Source organism: Apis cerana, linkage group LG14 (assembly GCF_029169275.1).
Source record: "Apis cerana isolate GH-2021 linkage group LG14, AcerK_1.0, whole genome shotgun sequence".
In the NCBI taxonomy this organism is placed as follows: Eukaryota; Metazoa; Arthropoda; class Insecta; order Hymenoptera; family Apidae; genus Apis; species Apis cerana.
The window spans coordinates 4,237,967-4,257,908 of NC_083865.1; the positions used below are offsets into that span (position 1 = coordinate 4,237,967).

A 19,942-nucleotide genomic window follows, 5' to 3' on the forward strand; every position below is an offset into this window, starting at 1 on the left:
TAAAAACATTTAAAATGGAACGATCATATCAAATTTAATGCAAAACTATTAATAATTATGATGAATGTTCATTATACATATAGGATAAAATACACGTTTACGTAATGACAAAGTATATCAAATAATAACGATCGAATGAATAAAGAATAAATACATACAATGCACGAGCGAAAAATCATACTTTTCTCTTTGAAAAAGTACAATGGCGTCCATGTTGGAATTTTTCCCGCCTTCCCGACCAATATATCGGCCCAGTAATAATCTGGTAATAATCTGAAAGATTACAAAAGAAAACGAGATTTTTCAAATATACACGTGAAATCTATGAAATTAATCGGTCACAAATAAAAAATGAAGCAACGATCAAAGCATAAATTTTAATTCAAAAGATTGCCAAGTAATAATAATAATAATAATCGCGTATTTATTGAATAGTAATGATAGGAATGATAGGATGATTAAGAAAAATATGTACGTACTACGCAGCAAACAAATTAAAAGAAAAAGTGAAGTTTCTAATACGAATATGGATACACAAAGACGGTTAGCACAATTTCGGTTAACGAATTTTCGCGGGGAGAGGTGGGGGTGGGGGGAGATGCGCGAGTCGAAACCTGTCGAAACTTGTCGAAGCCTGTCGAAGCCTGTCGAAACATGTCGAGCGTGGCAAAAAATACAAACACCTAATTTCTTAGAAAAGCTATGTTATGAACACACATTTTATTTTATCAGCTTCGACCATCATAACAACAAAACAGAAAAACTACATAAACGTTACAAAGAGACGCATTTAGAAACGAAATATGATCACCGATATAATATATATACGTATATAACCGATATGAAGTAAAATTGTTGTCTTCCTTTCGTTTCTTACAATATGTCGAAAAATTATAGAAATTTATTCTAAATAAATTTATTCTAATAAATTTATTCTAATAAATTTATTTGTCGAAAGTTACGAAACATTAAAATCAATCGTAAACCGTAAACCGTAAACCGTAAACCGTATATCGTAATATATGCACACTACAAATCATTTTTTCTTTCAAATTATCCCGAAAATCGATAATTCTTTCAAATGGCAATCAAAATCGTAAAACGAATGCGTAGGAAAAGTAGACGAAAGTGAAGCAACAAGTCTATTCGAATCTCGTCTCGACGAAACACGAATTACCGGTATTCAATGATCGAAAACACAAAAAAAACTCAAAATATCAATTAATTTCGACACTCAAAATAATAAAAGGATGATTAAATGAACGAAAATAATAATAATTTATAAATTCGTAGCAGAATTTGATCAAAATTACTTACTGCGCAGTAGAATTTTCCAAGCCGGCAGCGGTCACACGTCCTCACTTGTTCACTTTCCACTGAAGACTGACGCTGCGCGCCAAATTTCGCCAAGAAGCTCTCTCATTGGCTGGTAACGGAACTCGATTATATCGATCCTATCGATATTATTTCGATAATCGAAATCGTATGGAAAATTGAAATATTGCATGATATATTTTAATTTTTTTAATTAACAATATTAAAAATATATATTATTAATTTATTTGTATTATTAAATTTTAATTAATTGATTATTAATATCATTCCTCTATTCGTACATTTTCCATTATATAATTTATTTACTAATAATCGATTTATCGATTATTACCGACATTATCGATATATTTGTCCAATGATTTATTTGTACATTTTTTTACATCAAATCATTTATTTATTTAATCTTTATCCATTTATATATTTATTTATTCGTTTGTTTCTTTTTTTATATATATTATATATATATATATATATATATATATATAAATATTATATATATATATATAAATATATATATAAATAATATATATATATATATATATATATATATATATATAATAAATTTCTTGTAAACGTTCTTGTCTCATTCATTTAAGTAAATTATATATTTCAATTTCTATTTATTAATTTATTTATTTAATTATCATCATTATATCCCTACCCTATATATTTACTTATTAATATCATTGTGTATTACTTATATATTCATTAATTCATTTAAACAGTGTCTCGTTTCTAAATTTTTCTTATGTTCATTTATATCTCAAATTATTTATTTACTTAATTACTTACAGATTTATTCATTCATTTTATTCATTCAATGATTTATTTCTAGACTTTATTGGAGACTTTTCTTCATTTATATCATAATTTTGCATCATAAATTTATTTATTTTACTCTACTGATTTACTTATTACATACTGATTTACTTATATTCATTAACTTGCTAATGATTCATTTAAAGACTTCTTAGATTTGTTAATACTTCTTAGATTGTTAATATATTATAATTATAATGTATGTATGCATCAAATTATTTGTTCACTGTTTCATTTATTTAATTGTTTATATATCAATGTGTTTCAATTATATTATTTTATAATTAATCTACAAATCTACATAAAGGTAAGTATAAGTAGATATAAATCATGAATGAATAAAGAAATGAATAAATAAAAGGATTCTTATAAATATGTTGATGTATATACAAGTGAATAAAACAAAAAAGAATTGGGCATAGAGTTCAAAAGTCTTTAGTCAAATAATAATTATAAATTATTAAATTAAAGTAAGAAATATATACATCATTTCATGCATTTGAGCATTTGAGCATTCATTTCAAAATAAATGAACAAAACAAATGGACAAATCTGTAAGTAAATCAATAGACAAATTAATCTATAAAAGAATGAATAAAAATATTAATAACTGCATAAATAAAAGATAAATATATATTAAATAATTGGGTGCATGCATAAATGTCAAAAATATATAAATGAATAAAACAAAAAAATTTATGAATAAATCAGTAAAAAAATGTACAAATAACTGAATAAATGAAGCAATGGGCAAATAAATAAATAAATGAACAAAATATAAAGGTTTAAATATTAATCACATAGACAGACAAATGAGTGAACATAAACATAAAAGCAATTAAATAATTAAAAGGATTAATAAATAAATTTATGTAATGTGTACATAAATTTGATAAAAAAAATATACAAATAAATCAATATACAAATAATACAAATAAATAAAAAATTATTAAATATATAAATAATTATATAACCAAAGGAATAAAGATATCAATAATTTTAAGAATATGTAATTAAACAAAGCAAAATGTATAAAAGCAAATTTTAATTTAACAAAGCAAAATGAAATAGGAGCTAGTCAAATGGATGAATAAATATATATATAAATAATTAAATAACTAAAATAGTAAATACATATAAATGACTTGATGCATACATAAGTGAACAAGAATGAAAACTAAGAATCATGTATATATTTATCATTTTAGTTATTTAATTATTTAAATATTTCATCTTTTTTTTACACTTATTGTTTTATTTATTTATGCACATTTTAAATTATTTATATATTTATTTTTTCCATATTATTTACTATAAAATTTATACTTGTATCAAGGATACAAAAATAAATTATGTAGTAAATAATGATGATTTCTAAGTCTTACCAACTTGGAGGGTTGTTGCGAATCTCAAGAAAAAGCTAATTCTGAAACTAAAAAACTTGAATTAAATCTTAATCGCTAATACAAATGTACATGAAACACAAATACACAAATACATTCGTACATACATCAATATTTTATATTATTATGAGTATAAATATATAAAATATTAATATATTACGAAGTTTGAAAGCGAAAAAAGAGTGAAATGCATTTCACATAGAATTATACTTATTTTATTAATCATCATCACTTTCAATATCAATCATCATTACCAGCATTATTAAGCATGCATTTGCAAATATATTTTATCTTCTATAACAGCAATTCTACAAGCAATCTATTTACTGCTTTTTGATACTTTTCAATATAAAAATTTTAACAACTCAATTTAGAAATATATTAATATGTTAAATCATAAATATGATTTAACATAGTCCTAAAGGAAATTTAACATATAATCTTCAAGATCAAGTCTCATTTAAACCTCCTATTTTCCTAGTTTCTACTTACTATATACTAACTAAATCCTTATTTCAATCACTTTATTCCTAAATCTAAAAGTAGTACCTTCCTCATTCAAAGATTTAGGGAATCTATCCATATAAAAATTTTCTTAATACAATTAAGATTAAGGATTGTACGAAATATAAATATAATATATCATCATATATAATATAATATATCATATAAATATAATATATAATATATCATTGATTCCACCACACTTTGATCTCTGAAATAAATAAGAATGTTTATAAAAGATTAGTACAAAATTTTATAAAATACAGTTTCTTTCCAATTCAATACAGACTCACACGATCCCTACCTACACAGAATCTAATTTTACAAAATACAACTATATAATTTTCCATTTTATTACTCAGACTCACACCCTATCACATCATCCCTACCTACATAGAATATAATTTTATGAAATACAGTTATACCTTTCCAATTCATTATAGACTCACACCCTATCACACCATGCAAACAATATCCAAAGAATCTAATAAAATACGGTTATATCCTTCCAATTAATTGCAGAGTCACACCGTCCCTACCTATCCAAAGAATCTAATAAAATACAATCATACCTTTCCAATTAATTACAGAGTCACACCTTATGACACCATCCCTATCAACACAGAATCTAAATGCATTTCTCTCTGTTTTAAAGGAAGGTACTACCTATCTATACAAAAATCTATCTATCTAAATGATTTGTTTAGGGGCCCCTTCTATTTAAAAATAAACATAACCGAAAAAAAAGAGAGAAACATTATGTAAAATGTTTATTATGAGTGATGATTGATTGATTTCATTAATAGGTCCTGAAACGAATCAAATTATAAATAATTAGTAACATATAATTATTTATTAATCGATGATACAAAATTTTCTTGAAATAAATAACTGCTCTCCTAGAATTGATATGGACCTGAAACAAACTCAAATAAAGGATTAGCATAATGGTATAAAAAATATTCCAAACAAATATTGTAATTTTTTGGAAAAATTCGTAATATAATTATATAAAATGATAAATATAACGAACATTCAACATTATTGACTTCAAGAAATTCATAATTTCATAAAAATTATCGAATTATCGAATTATTAATTCGAAATTTCAATGATTCTCTTCGACAAAGAGAAAAACAAATATTACAGTAACATTTTCTGCGAGGAACGTGATAAGGGGTGCTGAAAAATAAAAGAATATAGCAGCCAGAAGGACTACTAAAATAAAAATATTTTCCACTCGATATGAATCGAACAACAAACCGCGAGTGGAATATTCATTTTGTATCGCAACACTAATAAAATAATATATTTTTTAATAAAATAACAAATTTTTTAAATCAATCGCGATGAGTGCTTTCTTATGCTTGCAATATTAATTAATTTATACTTAAAAAAAAAAAAAAAAAAAAACAAAGATATGGAAAAATCCCGGAAACAATCGATTATATTTACGCAACGTTACTCTACGCACTCAAATTTAAACAACGCAACACTAATAAAGAATGATTCAAGAAAAATCCAATGGTCTCCTTATTGATTACCATTGTATAATCACCCTTGTAGCTTCTTTAGCCACTTAAGGTGATTCAGGAACAGGAACGTGAGTTCTTCCACAATTCCAGTGAAAGAAATTTGGGCATTCAATATTCGCAACACTACTTGAACAAACGCGATTATTTATCAACGCAACGCTATATTTTAAAACAAACTATATTTTAAAACAAATATTTTAAAACTATGGAAATCGTTAATTCTGACTATAAATTATTATTATTAGTGATCAGAAATAAAGAATCTTAATCACAAAGATATAAATTTTACTTTATAAGAAATTTATACAATTCATAGCAAAAAAAAAAAATCGCGATATCTTATAATTCATATCTTATAATGCAAACGCGATTCTCATTTTATAAAGCAACATATGTAATAAAGGACTCTAATTCAACCCGTTATTAATCAATCGCAACACTAATAAAAAACGCGATGCCCATGATGACTGGATCTTAATGATGGGCCGGCATGCAAAACGGCCAAACGATACAACAACAATTACTACATACTACTAAACGAGCACAGTGACAAAATAGTAACAATGACTTCCCATTCTTTGGACCCAAACAAGAACCAAAAAATGAGAAGCCATTCGTTGCAGCCCTCTTCGTGACAGTTTGTCGGGCCTCTTCGGTCTTCCTCCTTCGGGCGCAATGCCCGCTGAAACTTAAATCTAGGCTCGAGATTCACTAATCGCACTAATCAAAGAAAAAAAAAAGAAAAAAAAAAGTCTAAATCGCGGAAACTGAGTGCACATGAATTGATTAACGATCTTAATGATCGTCCATCGTACGTGTGCAGAATCTCGAGCTCAACGTTCGTTTCGAAATCTTCGCGACCGCGACCGCGGAAATTCGAAAAATCGATGAGCAAAGCCAAAAACGAGTGGCATGCTCCACTCGTTTCAACCGGCTTCACTCTCGATTCTTCAAATTTTATTTCCTGAAACAGATTGTCACGCGAAAACGCGCCTACCCGATCAGAGACTGTGACAACCTGCCCGGCCCTACCTACTTATAATTAACATACACACCAGAAAGTATGCTACCTATCCTACCTAGCCCTATATTTAAAAAATAGCAAAACAGGCGCACCAACACACTCATTCAACGATTCTCACGCATAATACTCGGGCGCAAAATCCTACACTAGGGAAAACGTCCCGGGACGCCTCCGACACCCGAGCTTGGCACACTACTTTCATACTCTAACTTTACGTACCATTTTCCTGAAATCGATTGACGATGGCTAGCGATCATTGCGTCAAATGTCATGAAAATATCTCTGAATGTGTATATCTCTATTTTAATTGTCAATATTTGTTAACAAAAAAATATGCCTTTTATCATATCAAATCAAATTTGTTGTAATTTCAAAGTAAAAAATCCAATATTGTGGGTAATATTATTTGTGGATGTTGCGAATTGTAACGAGATTAATCGATAATAAATATGTTAAATATCTCGAGTTATATCGTATAGAATAACGTAAATCGTATAGAATAACTATTGAACGACGCAATTCCACAGCCTAACCACACACACAAAATGTGGAAAATACGTCGTGCACGATACACTAACGCATCGTCAATCGCTGAAAGATTTTTATTAGCTTATGAACTAAAATCATCATGCCCTTCGCCTCTCTCTCACCCAAGTAACACCTGGGCACGTGAGTGAGATCCTGGCAAAGAACACGGAAAGGATTAAACCTGAAAATCCTGAGCTAAAAAAAATTATTAGTACATCTAACGGACTAATGTTTTCTCACTTTCTCACTCTCTTAGATTTGCTCATTTGCTTTATTTCAAACTTTAATAAATTCTCTTTGTAAACTTTATGAATTTTCTTATTAATTTTAGCAAGCAAAAATATTGAAATATAGAATAAAGAAGAAATTTATTTTTGATATATTATAAAAATTGACTATATTAAATTTACGTATGACAATTAATAATAGAAAATAATTGACTCTAAAAAGAATTTCAATGAAAATAACCTCAGGCGATCTCTTTATCCAAACATGTTTTCGAAAACATAAAACTAGCGCAAAAACTTCTTGTTTAGATTCAGAAATCTACCTGTCGCGAAGTATCTTCTTGCACGTAATATTTCACATATTCTCTTACGGAAAAATAAATATTTTTACATTTAGAATCATACTTAAGTTTAAAAATAAATATCAAGTAATTAAATATTACGATGAAATGGAAAAAATAAAATTATTATATAAATTGTTTATTACCATATCTATAACCATACACCATAACGATAATATCCACTATCAATTGTATTATTGTATAATTGTGTAATAATTCATATTTTTATATTGATATTGTAACGAAGTCGGATGGTATCCGACTTCTTCACAATTTTGAATTCATTTCATTATTTCTCACTTATTTGAATCTTAATTTTTATTCGTAAATAATATTTGTAACAATATTCATAAATATATGTTCATTCATTTTACAAATAATCGTAGAGAAAATAAATAAATCAATCATAGATCAATCAAACTACTAATTATTCATATCATTCTATATATTCATAATTAACGTGTTGTTTAATATTAAAATTAACTATCAATATCATCTTTACAAAAACGCGACGTGCAAGAAGATCTATCCTGATCTAATAAATAAAATACAAGAAAAATGTTACTATTCACGAGTATAATAAATACCCGTGGTCACTGTGCTCGTGCAAAATTCTACGTATACAACCAGTCATCCGTGTCGATACGGACCTTTCGTCCTACGACATGATTGAATGACCGGAGGAACATAAATGCATGCGACTCACCAATAGATGCGAAGAATCTGCATTGTCGTGGCCCAAGATGTCATCGCCAAATAGTCATCACGAGGAAGGGAGAACTGTAACCAAACATGAAACACTCTCATTAAAATTCTGATTATTTGAAAAAGTCGAAGCGAATAGAAAATGTATAAAAACAATTACCTCTTCGCGTGATGGATGACCGCCCTATTCCTCGAGGAACACTGATTCTACCCTGTACCGAAAACGAATAAAATTTCAAAAAATAAAAAAATAAAAATAAAAACTACTAACGCGTCGATTTCAAATAGAAGCGGCGAACAAGCACTGACTCTAGTTTCGCGAATAATTATAGTAATTTAATTAGAGCTATTGTGCTCTAAATACTCTAAAAAACTATTACGAAGCAAACACTGAATCTACCGATCGCATTGCGCGCGATCACAAAAATTCTCTGGAAATAAAGTTGTATTAGTAATGAGTGGAGGGGGCGCGTGGAATCTATAGAAAAAGAAGCAAAATATTTTTCTTTCTATCCAACATTTGTTTCGGAAAGAATTAACGTTTTTATTAAAACTCTGAATCGATTATTATCCATTTTTTTTCATGAATAAAAACATTTAAAATGGAACGATCATATCAAATTTAATGCAAAACTATTAATAATTATGATGAATGTTCATTATACATATAGGATAAAATACACGTTTACGTAATGACAAAGTATATCAAATAATAACGATCGAATGAATAAAGAATAAATACATACAATGCACGAGCGAAAAATCATACTTTTCTCTTTGAAAAAGTACAATGGCGTCCATGTTGGAATTTTTCCCGCCTTCCCGACCAATATATCGGCCCAGTAATAATCTGGTAATAATCTGAAAGATTACAAAAGAAAACGAGATTTTTCAAATATACACGTGAAATCTATGAAATTAATCGGTCACAAATAAAAAATGAAGCAACGATCAAAGCATAAATTTTAATTCAAAAGATTGCCAAGTAATAATAATAATAATAATCGCGTATTTATTGAATAGTAATGATAGGAATGATAGGATGATTAAGAAAAAATATGTACGTACTACGCAGCAAACAAATTAAAAGAAAAAGTGAAGTTTCTAATACGAATATGGATACACAAAGACGGTTAGCACAATTTCGGTTAACGAATTTTCGCGGGGAGAGGTGGGGGTGGGGGGAGATGCGCGAGTCGAAACCTGTCGAAACTTGTCGAAGCCTGTCGAAGCCTGTCGAAACATGTCGAGCGTGGCAAAAAATACAAACACCTAATTTCTTAGAAAAGCTATGTTATGAACACACATTTTATCAGCTTCGACCATCATAACAACAAAACAGAAAAACTACATAAACGTTACAAAGAGACGCATTTAGAAACGAAATATGATCACCGATATAATATATATACGTATATAACCGATATGAAGTAAAATTGTTGTCTTCCTTTCGTTTCTTACAATATGTCAAAAATTATAGAAATTTATTCTAAATAAATTTATTCTAATAAATTTATTCTAATAAATTTATTTGTCGAAAGTTACGAAACATTAAAATCAATCGTAAACCGTAAACCGTAAACCGTAAACCGTATATCGTAATATATGCACACTACAAATCATTTTTTCTTTCAAATTATCCCGAAAATCGATAATTCTTTCAAATGGCAATCAAAATCGTAAAACGAATGCGTAGGAAAAGTAGACGAAAGTGAAGCAACAAGTCTATTCGAATCTCGTCTCGACGAAACACGAATTACCGGTATTCAATGATCGAAAACACAAAAACTCAAAATATCAATTAATTTCGACACTCAAAATAATAAAAGGATGATTAAATGAACGAAAATAATAATAATTTATAAATTCGTAGCAGAATTTGATCAAAATTACTTACTGCGCAGTAGAATTTTCCAAGCCGGCAGCGGTCACACGTCCTCACTTGTTCACTTTCCACTGAAGACTGACGCTGCGCGCCAAATTTCGCCAAGAAGCTCTCTCATTGGCTGGTAACGGAACTCGATTATATCGATCCTATCGATATTATTTCGATAATCGAAATCGTATGGAAAATTGAAATATTGCATGATATATTTTAATTTTTTAATTAACAATATTAAAAATATATATTATTAATTTATTTGTATTATTAAATTTTAATTAATTGATTATTAATATCATTCCTCTATTCGTACATTTTCCATTATATAATTTATTTACTAATAATCGATTTATCGATTATTACCGACATTATCGATATATTTGTCCAATGATTTATTTGTACATTTTTTTACATGAAATCATTTATTTATTTAATCTTTATCCATTTATATATTTATTTATTCGTTTGTTTTTTTTTATATATATATTATATATATATATATATATATATATATATTTTTATATATATATAAAATATTATATATATATATATAAATATATATATAAATAATTTTTAAATATATATATATTTTTATATATAAAATATTATATATATATATATATATATATATAAATATATATATATAATTTTATATATATATATATTTTATATATATATATATATATATATATATATATATATATATATAATAAATTTCTTGTAAACGTTCTTGTCTCATTCATTTAAGTAAATTATATATTTCAATTTCTATTTATTAATTTATTTATTTAATTATCATCATTATATCCCTACCCTATATATTTACTTATTAATATCATTGTGTATTACTTATATATTCATTAATTCATTTAAACAGTGTCTCGTTTCTAAATTTTTTTCTTATGTTCATTTATATCTCAAATTATTTATTTACTTAATTACTTACAGATTTATTCATTCATTTTATTCATTCAATGATTTATTTCTAGACTTTATTGGAGACTTTTCTTCATTTATATCATAATTTTGCATCATAAATTTATTTATTACTCTACTGATTTACTTATTACATACTGATTTACTTATATTCATTAACTTGCTAATGATTCATTTAAAGACTTCTTAGATTTGTTAATACTTCTTAGATTGTTAATATATTATAATTATAATGTATGTATGCATCAAATTATTTGTTCACTGTTTCATTTATTTAATTGTTTATATATCAATGTGTTTCAATTATATTATTTTATAATTAATCTACAAATCTACATAAAGGTAAGTATAAGTAGATATAAATCATGAATGAATAAAGAAATGAATAAATAAAAGGATTCTTATAAATATGTTGATGTATATACAAGTGAATAAAACAAAAAAGAATTGGGCATAGAGTTCAAAAGTCTTTAGTCAAATAATAATTATAAATTATTAAATTAAAGTAAGAAATATATACATCATTTCATGCATTTGAGCATTTGAGCATTCATTTCAAAATAAATGAACAAAACAAATGGACAAATCTGTAAGTAAATCAATAGACAAATTAATCTATAAAAGAATGAATAAAAATATTAATAACTGCATAAATAAAAGATAAATATATATTAAATAATTGGGTGCATGCATAAATGTCAAAAATATATAAATGAATAAAACAAAAAATTTATGAATAAATCAGTAAAAAAATGTACAAATAACTGAATAAATGAAGCAATGGGCAAATAAATAAATAAATGAACAAAATATAAAGGTTTAAATATTAATCACATAGACAGACAAATGAGTGAACATAAACATAAAAGCAATTAAATAATTAAAAGGATTAATAAATAAATTTATGTAATGTGTACATAAATTTGATAAAAAAAATATACAAATAAATCAATATACAAATAATACAAATAAATAAAAAATTATTAAATATATAAATAATTATATAACCAAAGGAATAAAGATATCAATAATTTTAAGAATATGTAATTAAACAAAGCAAAATGTATAAAAGCAAATTTTAATTTAACAAAGCAAAATGAAATAGGAGCTAGTCAAATGGATGAATAAATATATATATAAATAATTAAATAACTAAAATAGTAAATACATATAAATGACTTGATGCATACATAAGTGAACAAGAATGAAAACTAAGAATCATGTATATATTTATCATTTTAGTTATTTAATTATTTAAATATTTCATCTTTTTTTTACACTTATTGTTTTATTTATTTATGCACATTTTAAATTATTTATATATTTATTTTTCCATATTATTTATTATAAAATTTATACTTGTATCAAGGATACAAAAATAAATTATGTAGTAAATAATGATGATTTCTAAGTCTTACCAACTTGGAGGGTTGTTGCGAATCTCAAGAAAAAGCTAATTCTGAAACTAAAAAACTTGAATTAAATCTTAATCGCTAATACAAATGTACATGAAACACAAATACACAAATACATTCGTACATACATCAATATTTTATATTATTATGAGTATAAATATATAAAATATTAATATATTACGAAGTTTGAAAGCGAAAAAAAAAAAAAGAGTGAAATGCATTTCACATAGAATTATACTTATTTTATTAATCATCATCACTTTCAATATCAATCATCATTACCAGCATTATTAAGCATGCATTTGCAAATATATTTTATCTTCTATAACAGCAATTCTACAAGCAATCTATTTACTGCTTTTTGATACTTTTCAATATAAAAATTTTAACAACTCAATTTAGAAATATATTAATATGTTAAATCATAAATATGATTTAACATAGTCCTAAAGGAAATTTAACATATAATCTTCAAGATCAAGTCTCATTTAAACCTCCTATTTTCCTAGTTTCTACTTACTATATACTAACTAAATCCTTATTTCAATCACTTTATTCCTAAATCTAAAAGTAGTACCTTCCTCATTCAAAGATTTAGGGAATCTATCCATATAAAAATTTTCTTAATACAATTAAGATTAAGGATTGTACGAAATATAAATATAATATATCATCATATATAATATAATATATCATATAAATATAATATATAATATATCATTGATTCCACCACACTTTGATCTCTGAAATAAATAAGAATGTTTATAAAAGATTAGTACAAAATTTTATAAAATACAGTTTCTTTCCAATTCAATACAGACTCACACGATCCCTACCTACACAGAATCTAATTTTACAAAATACAACTATATAATTTTCCATTTTATTACTCAGACTCACACCCTATCACATCATCCCTACCTACATAGAATATAATTTTATGAAATACAGTTATACCTTTCCAATTCATTATAGACTCACACCCTATCACACCATGCAAACAATATCCAAAGAATCTAATAAAATACGGTTATATCCTTCCAATTAATTGCAGAGTCACACCGTCCCTACCTATCCAAAGAATCTAATAAAATACAATCATACCTTTCCAATTAATTACAGAGTCACACCTTATGACACCATCCCTATCAACACAGAATCTAAATGCATTTCTCTCTGTTTTAAAGGAAGGTACTACCTATCTATACAAAAATCTATCTATCTAAATGATTTGTTTAGGGGCCCCTTCTATTTAAAAATAAACATAACCGAAAAGAGAGAAACATTATGTAAAATGTTTATTATGAGTGATGATTGATTGATTTCATTAATAGGTCCTGAAACGAATCAAATTATAAATAATTAGTAACATATAATTATTTATTAATCGATGATACAAAATTTTCTTGAAATAAATAACTGCTCTCCTAGAATTGATATGGACCTGAAACAAACTCAAATAAAGGATTAGCATAATGGTATAAAAATATTCCAAACAAATATTGTAATTTTTTTGGAAAAATTCGTAATATAATTATATAAAATGATAAATATAACGAACATTCAACATTATTGACTTCAAGAAATTCATAATTTCATAAAAACAATTATCGAATTATTAATTCGAAATTTCAATGATTCTCTTCGTCAAAGAGAAAAACAAATATTACAGTAACATTTTCTGCGAGGAACGTGATAAGGGGTGCTGAAAAATAAAAGAATATAGCAGCCAGAAGGACTACTAAAATAAAAATATTTTCCACTCGATATGAATCGAACAACAAACCGCGAGTGGAATATTCATTTTGTATCGCAACACTAATAAAATAATATATTTTTAATAAAATAACAAATTTTTAAATCAATCGCGATGAGTGCTTTCTTATGCTTGCAATATTAATTAATTTATACTTAAAAAAAAAAAAAAAAAAACAAAGATATGGAAAAATCCCGAAACAATCGATTATATTTACGCAACGTTACTCTACGCACTCAAATTTAAACAACGCAACACTAATAAAGAATGATTCAAGAAAAATCCAATGGTCTCCTTATTGATTACCATTGTATAATCACCCTTGTAGCTTCTTTAGCCACTTAAGGTGATTCAGGAACAGGAACGTGAGTTCTTCCACAATTCCAGTGAAAGAAATTTGGGCATTCAATATTCGCAACACTACTTGAACAAACGCGATTATTTATCAACGCAACGCTATATTTTAAAACAAACTATATTTTAAAACAAATATTTTAAAACTATGGAAATCGTTAATTCTGACTATAAATTATTATTATTAGTGATCAGAAATAAAGAATCTTAATCACAAAGATATAAATTTTACTTTATAAGAAATTTATACAATTCATAGCAAAAAAAAAAATCGCGATATCTTATAATTCATATCTTATAATGCAAACGCGATTCTCATTTTATAAAGCAACATATGTAATAAAGGACTCTAATTCAACCCGTTATTAATCAATCGCAACACTAATAAAACACGCGATGCCCATGATGACTGGATCTTAATGATGGGCCGGCATGCAAAACGGCCAAACGATACAACAACAATTACTACATACTACTAAACGAGCACAGTGACAAAATAGTAACAATGACTTCCCATTCTTTGGACCCAAACAAGAACCAAAAAATGAGAAGCCATTCGTTGCAGCCCTCTTCGTGACAGTTTGTCGGGCCTCTTCGGTCTTCCTCCTTCGGGCGCAATGCCCGCTGAAACTTAAATCTAGGCTCGAGATTCACTAATCGCACTAATCAAAGAAAAAAAAGAAAAAAAGTCTAAATCGCGGAAACTGAGTGCACATGAATTGATTAACGATCTTAATGATCGTCCATCGTACGTGTGCAGAATCTCGAGCTCAACGTTCGTTTCGAAATCTTTCGCGACCGCGACCGCGGAAATTCGAAAAATCGATGAGCAAAGCCAAAAACGAGTGGCATGCTCCACTCGTTTCAACCGGCTTCACTCTCGATTCTTCAAATTTTATTTCCTGAAACAGATTGTCACGCGAAAACGCGCCTACCCGATCAGAGACTGTGACAACCTGCCCGGCCCTACCTACTTATAATTAACATACACACCAGAAAGTATGCTACCTATCCTACCTAGCCCTATATTTAAAAATAGCAAAACAGGCGCACCAACACACTCATTCAACGATTCTCACGCATAATACTCGGGCGCAAAATCCTACACTAGGAAAACGTCCCGGGACGCCTCCGACACCCGAGCTTGGCACACTACTTTCATACTCTAACTTTACGTACCATTTTCCTGAAATCGATTGACGATGGCTAGCGATCATTGCGTCAAATGTCATGAAAATATCTCTGAATGTGTATATCTCTATTTTAATTGTCAATATTTGTTAACAAAAAATATGCCTTTTATCATATCAAATCAAATTTGTTGTAATTTCAAAGTAAAAAATCCAATATTGTGGGTAATATTATTTGTGGATGTTGCGAATTGTAACGAGATTAATCGATAATAAATATGTTAAATATCTCGAGTTATATCGTATAGAATAACGTAAATCGTATAGAATAACTATTGAACGACGCAATTCCACAGCCTAACCACACACACAAAATGTGGAAAATACGTCGTGCACGATACACTAACGCATCGTCAATCGCTGAAAGATTTTTATTAGCTTATGAACTAAAATCATCATGCCCTTCGCCTCTCTCTCACCCAAGTAACACCTGGGCACGTGAGTGAGATCCTGGCAAAGAACACGGAAAGGATTAAACCTGAAAATCCTGAGCTAAAAAAAATTATTAGTACATCTAACGGACTAATGTTTTCTCACTTTCTCACTCTCTTAGATTTGCTCATTTGCTTTATTTCAAACTTTAATAAATTCTCTTTGTAAACTTTATGAATTTTCTTATTAATTTTAGCAAGCAAAAATATTGAAATATAGAATAAAGAAGAAATTTATTTTTGATATATTATAAAAATTGACTATATTAAATTTACGTATGACAATTAATAATAGAAAATAATTGACTCTAAAAAGAATTTCAATGAAAATAACCTCAGGCGATCTCTTTATCCAAACATGTTTTCGAAAACATAAAACTAGCGCAAAAAACTTCTTGTTTAGATTCAGAAATCTACCTGTCGCGAAGTATCTTCTTGCACGTAATATTTCACATATTCTCTTACGGAAAAAATAAATATTTTTACATTTAGAATCATACTTAAGTTTAAAAATAAATATCAAGTAATTAAATATTACGATGAAATGGAAAAAATAAAATTATTATATAAATTGTTTATTACCATATCTATAACCATACACCATAACGATAATATCCACTATCAATTGTATTATTGTATAATTGTGTAATAATTCATATTTTTATATTGATATTGTAACGAAGTCGGATGGTATCCGACTTCTTCACAATTTTGAATTCATTTCATTATTTCTCACTTATTTGAATCTTAATTTTTATTCGTAAATAATATTTGTAACAATATTCATAAATATATGTTCATTCATTTTACAAATAATCGTAGAGAAAATAAATAAATCAATCATAGATCAATCAAACTACTAATTATTCATATCATTCTATATATTCATAATTAACGTGTTGTTTAATATTAAAATTAACTATCAATATCATCTTTACAAAAACGCGACGTGCAAGAAGATCTATCCTGATCTAATAAATAAAATACAAGAAAAATGTTACTATTCACGAGTATAATAAATACCCGTGGTCACTGTGCTCGTGCAAAATTCTACGTATACAACCAGTCATCCGTGTCGATACGGACCTTTCGTCCTACGACATGATTGAATGACCGGAGGAACATAAATGCATGCGACTCACCAATAGATGCGAAGAATCTGCATTGTCGTGGCCCAAGATGTCATCGCCAAATAGTCATCACGAGGAAGGGAGAACTGTAACCAAACATGAAACACTCTCATTAAAATTCTGATTATTTGAAAAAGTCGAAGCGAATAGAAAATGTATAAAAACAATTACCTCTTCGCGTGATGGATGACCGCCCTATTCCTCGAGGAACACTGATTCTACCCTGTACCGAAAACGAATAAAATTTCAAAAAAATAAAAAAAATAAAAATAAAAAACTACTAACGCGTCGATTTCAAATAGAAGCGGCGAACAAGCACTGACTCTAGTTTCGCGAATAATTATAGTAATTTAATTAGAGCTATTGTGCTCTAAATACTCTAAAAAACTATTACGAAGCAAACACTGAATCTACCGATCGCATTGCGCGCGATCACAAAAATTCTCTGGAAATAAAGTTGTATTAGTAATGAGTGGGAGGGGGGCGCGTGGAATCTATAGAAAAAGAAGCAAAATATTTTTTCTTTCTATCCAACATTTGTTTCGGAAAGAATTAACGTTTTTATTAAAACTCTGAATCGATTATTATCCATTTTTTTTCATGAATAAAAACATTTAAAATGGAACGATCATATCAAATTTAATGCAAAACTATTAATAATTATGATGAATGTTCATTATACATATAGGATAAAATACACGTTTACGTAATGACAAAGTATATCAAATAATAACGATCGAATGAATAAAGAATAAATACATACAATGCACGAGCGAAAAATCATACTTTTCTCTTTGAAAAAGTACAATGGCGTCCATGTTGGAATTTTTCCCGCCTTCCCGACCAATATATCGGCCCAGTAATAATCTGGTAATAATCTGTACAAAAGAAAACGAGATTTTTCAAATATACACGTGAAATCTATGAAATTAATCGGTCACAAATAAAAAATGAAGCAACGATCAAAGCATAAATTTTAATTCAAAAGATTGCCAAGTAATAATAATAATAATCGCGTATTTATTGAATAGTAATGATAGGAATGATAGGATGATTAAGAAAAAATATGTACGTACTACGCAGCAAACAAATTAAAAGAAAAAGTGAAGTTTCTAATACGAATATGGATACACAAAGACGGTTAGCACAATTTCGGTTAACGAATTTTCGCGGGGAGAGGTGGGGGTGGGGGGAGATGCGCGAGTCGAAACCTGTCGAAACTTGTCGAAGCCTGTCGAAGCCTGTCGAAACATGTCGAGCGTGGCAAAAAATACAAACACCTAATTTCTTAGAAAAGCTATGTTATGAACACACATTTTATTTTATCAGCTTCGACCATCATAACAACAAAACAGAAAAACTACATAAACGTTACAAAGAGACGCATTTAGAAACGAAATATGATCACCGATATAATATATATACGTATATAACCGATATGAAGTAAAATTGTTGTCTTCCTTTCGTTTCTTACAATATGTCGAAAAATTATAGAAATTTATTCTAAATAAATTTATTCTAATAAATTTATTCTAATAAATTTATTTGTCGAAAGTTACGAAACATTAAAATCAATCGTAAACCGTAAACCGTAAACCGTATATCGTAATATATGCACACTACAAATCATTTTTCTTTCAAATTATCCCGAAAATCGATAATTCTTTCAAATGGCAATCAAAATCGTAAAACGAATGCGTAGGAAAAGTAGACGAAAGTGAAGCAACAAGTCTATTCGAATCTCGTCTCGACGAAACACGAATTACCGGTATTCAATGATCGAAAACACAAAAAAAACTCAAAATATCAATTAATTTCGACACTCAAAATAATAAAAGGATGATTAAATGAACGAAAATAATAATAATTTATAAATTCGTAGCAGAATTTGATCAAAATTACTTACTGCGCAGTAGAATTTTCCAAGCCGGCAGCGGTCACACGTCCTCACTTGTTCACTTTCCACTGAAGACTGACGCTGCGCGCCAAATTTCGCCAAGAAGCTCTCTCATTGGCTGGTAACGGAACTCGATTATATCGATCCTATCGATATTATTTCGATAATCGAAATCGTATGGAAAATTGAAATATTGCATGATATATTTTAATTTTTTTAATTAACAATATTAAAAATATATATTATTAATTTATTTGTATTATTAAATTTTAATTAATTGATTATTAATATCATTCCTCTATTCGTACATTTTCCATTATATAATTTATTTACTAATAATCGATTTATCGATTATTACCGACATTATCGATATATTTGTCCAATGATTTATTTGTACATTTTTTTACATGAAATCATTTATTTATTTAATCTTTATCCATTTATATATTTATTTATTCGTTTGTTTCTTTTTTTATATATATTATATATATATATATATATTTTTTTATATATATATAAGATATTATATA

The 19,942-nt window shown here is 27.4% G+C and overlaps 1 long non-coding RNA gene across 5 annotated transcripts in view; it reads right to left on the reverse strand.

Moving 5' to 3' along the window:
* Window positions 1-19,655, reverse strand: part of LOC133667312 (uncharacterized) — a 41,763-nt gene extending 22,108 nt beyond the window's left edge. For 2 of the 5 annotated variants that reach the window (XR_009832684.1, XR_009832689.1), the window contains exons 1-10: window positions 19,422-19,655; window positions 18,279-18,393; window positions 17,687-17,960; window positions 17,528-17,601; window positions 12,658-12,704; window positions 10,319-10,455; window positions 9,168-9,282; window positions 3,540-3,586; window positions 1,318-1,454; window positions 159-273 (exon numbers count right to left, since the gene is read on the reverse strand). This is a non-coding gene — a long non-coding RNA (uncharacterized LOC133667312). The remainder of the gene's footprint in view (window positions 1-158; window positions 274-1,317; window positions 1,455-3,539; window positions 3,587-9,167; window positions 9,283-10,318; window positions 10,456-12,657; window positions 12,705-17,527; window positions 17,602-17,686; window positions 17,961-18,278; window positions 18,394-19,421) is intronic. The other 3 variants (XR_009832687.1, XR_009832686.1, XR_009832685.1) reach the window with 3 other exon arrangements.
* Between the last annotated feature and the right edge of the window lie 287 nt (window positions 19,656-19,942).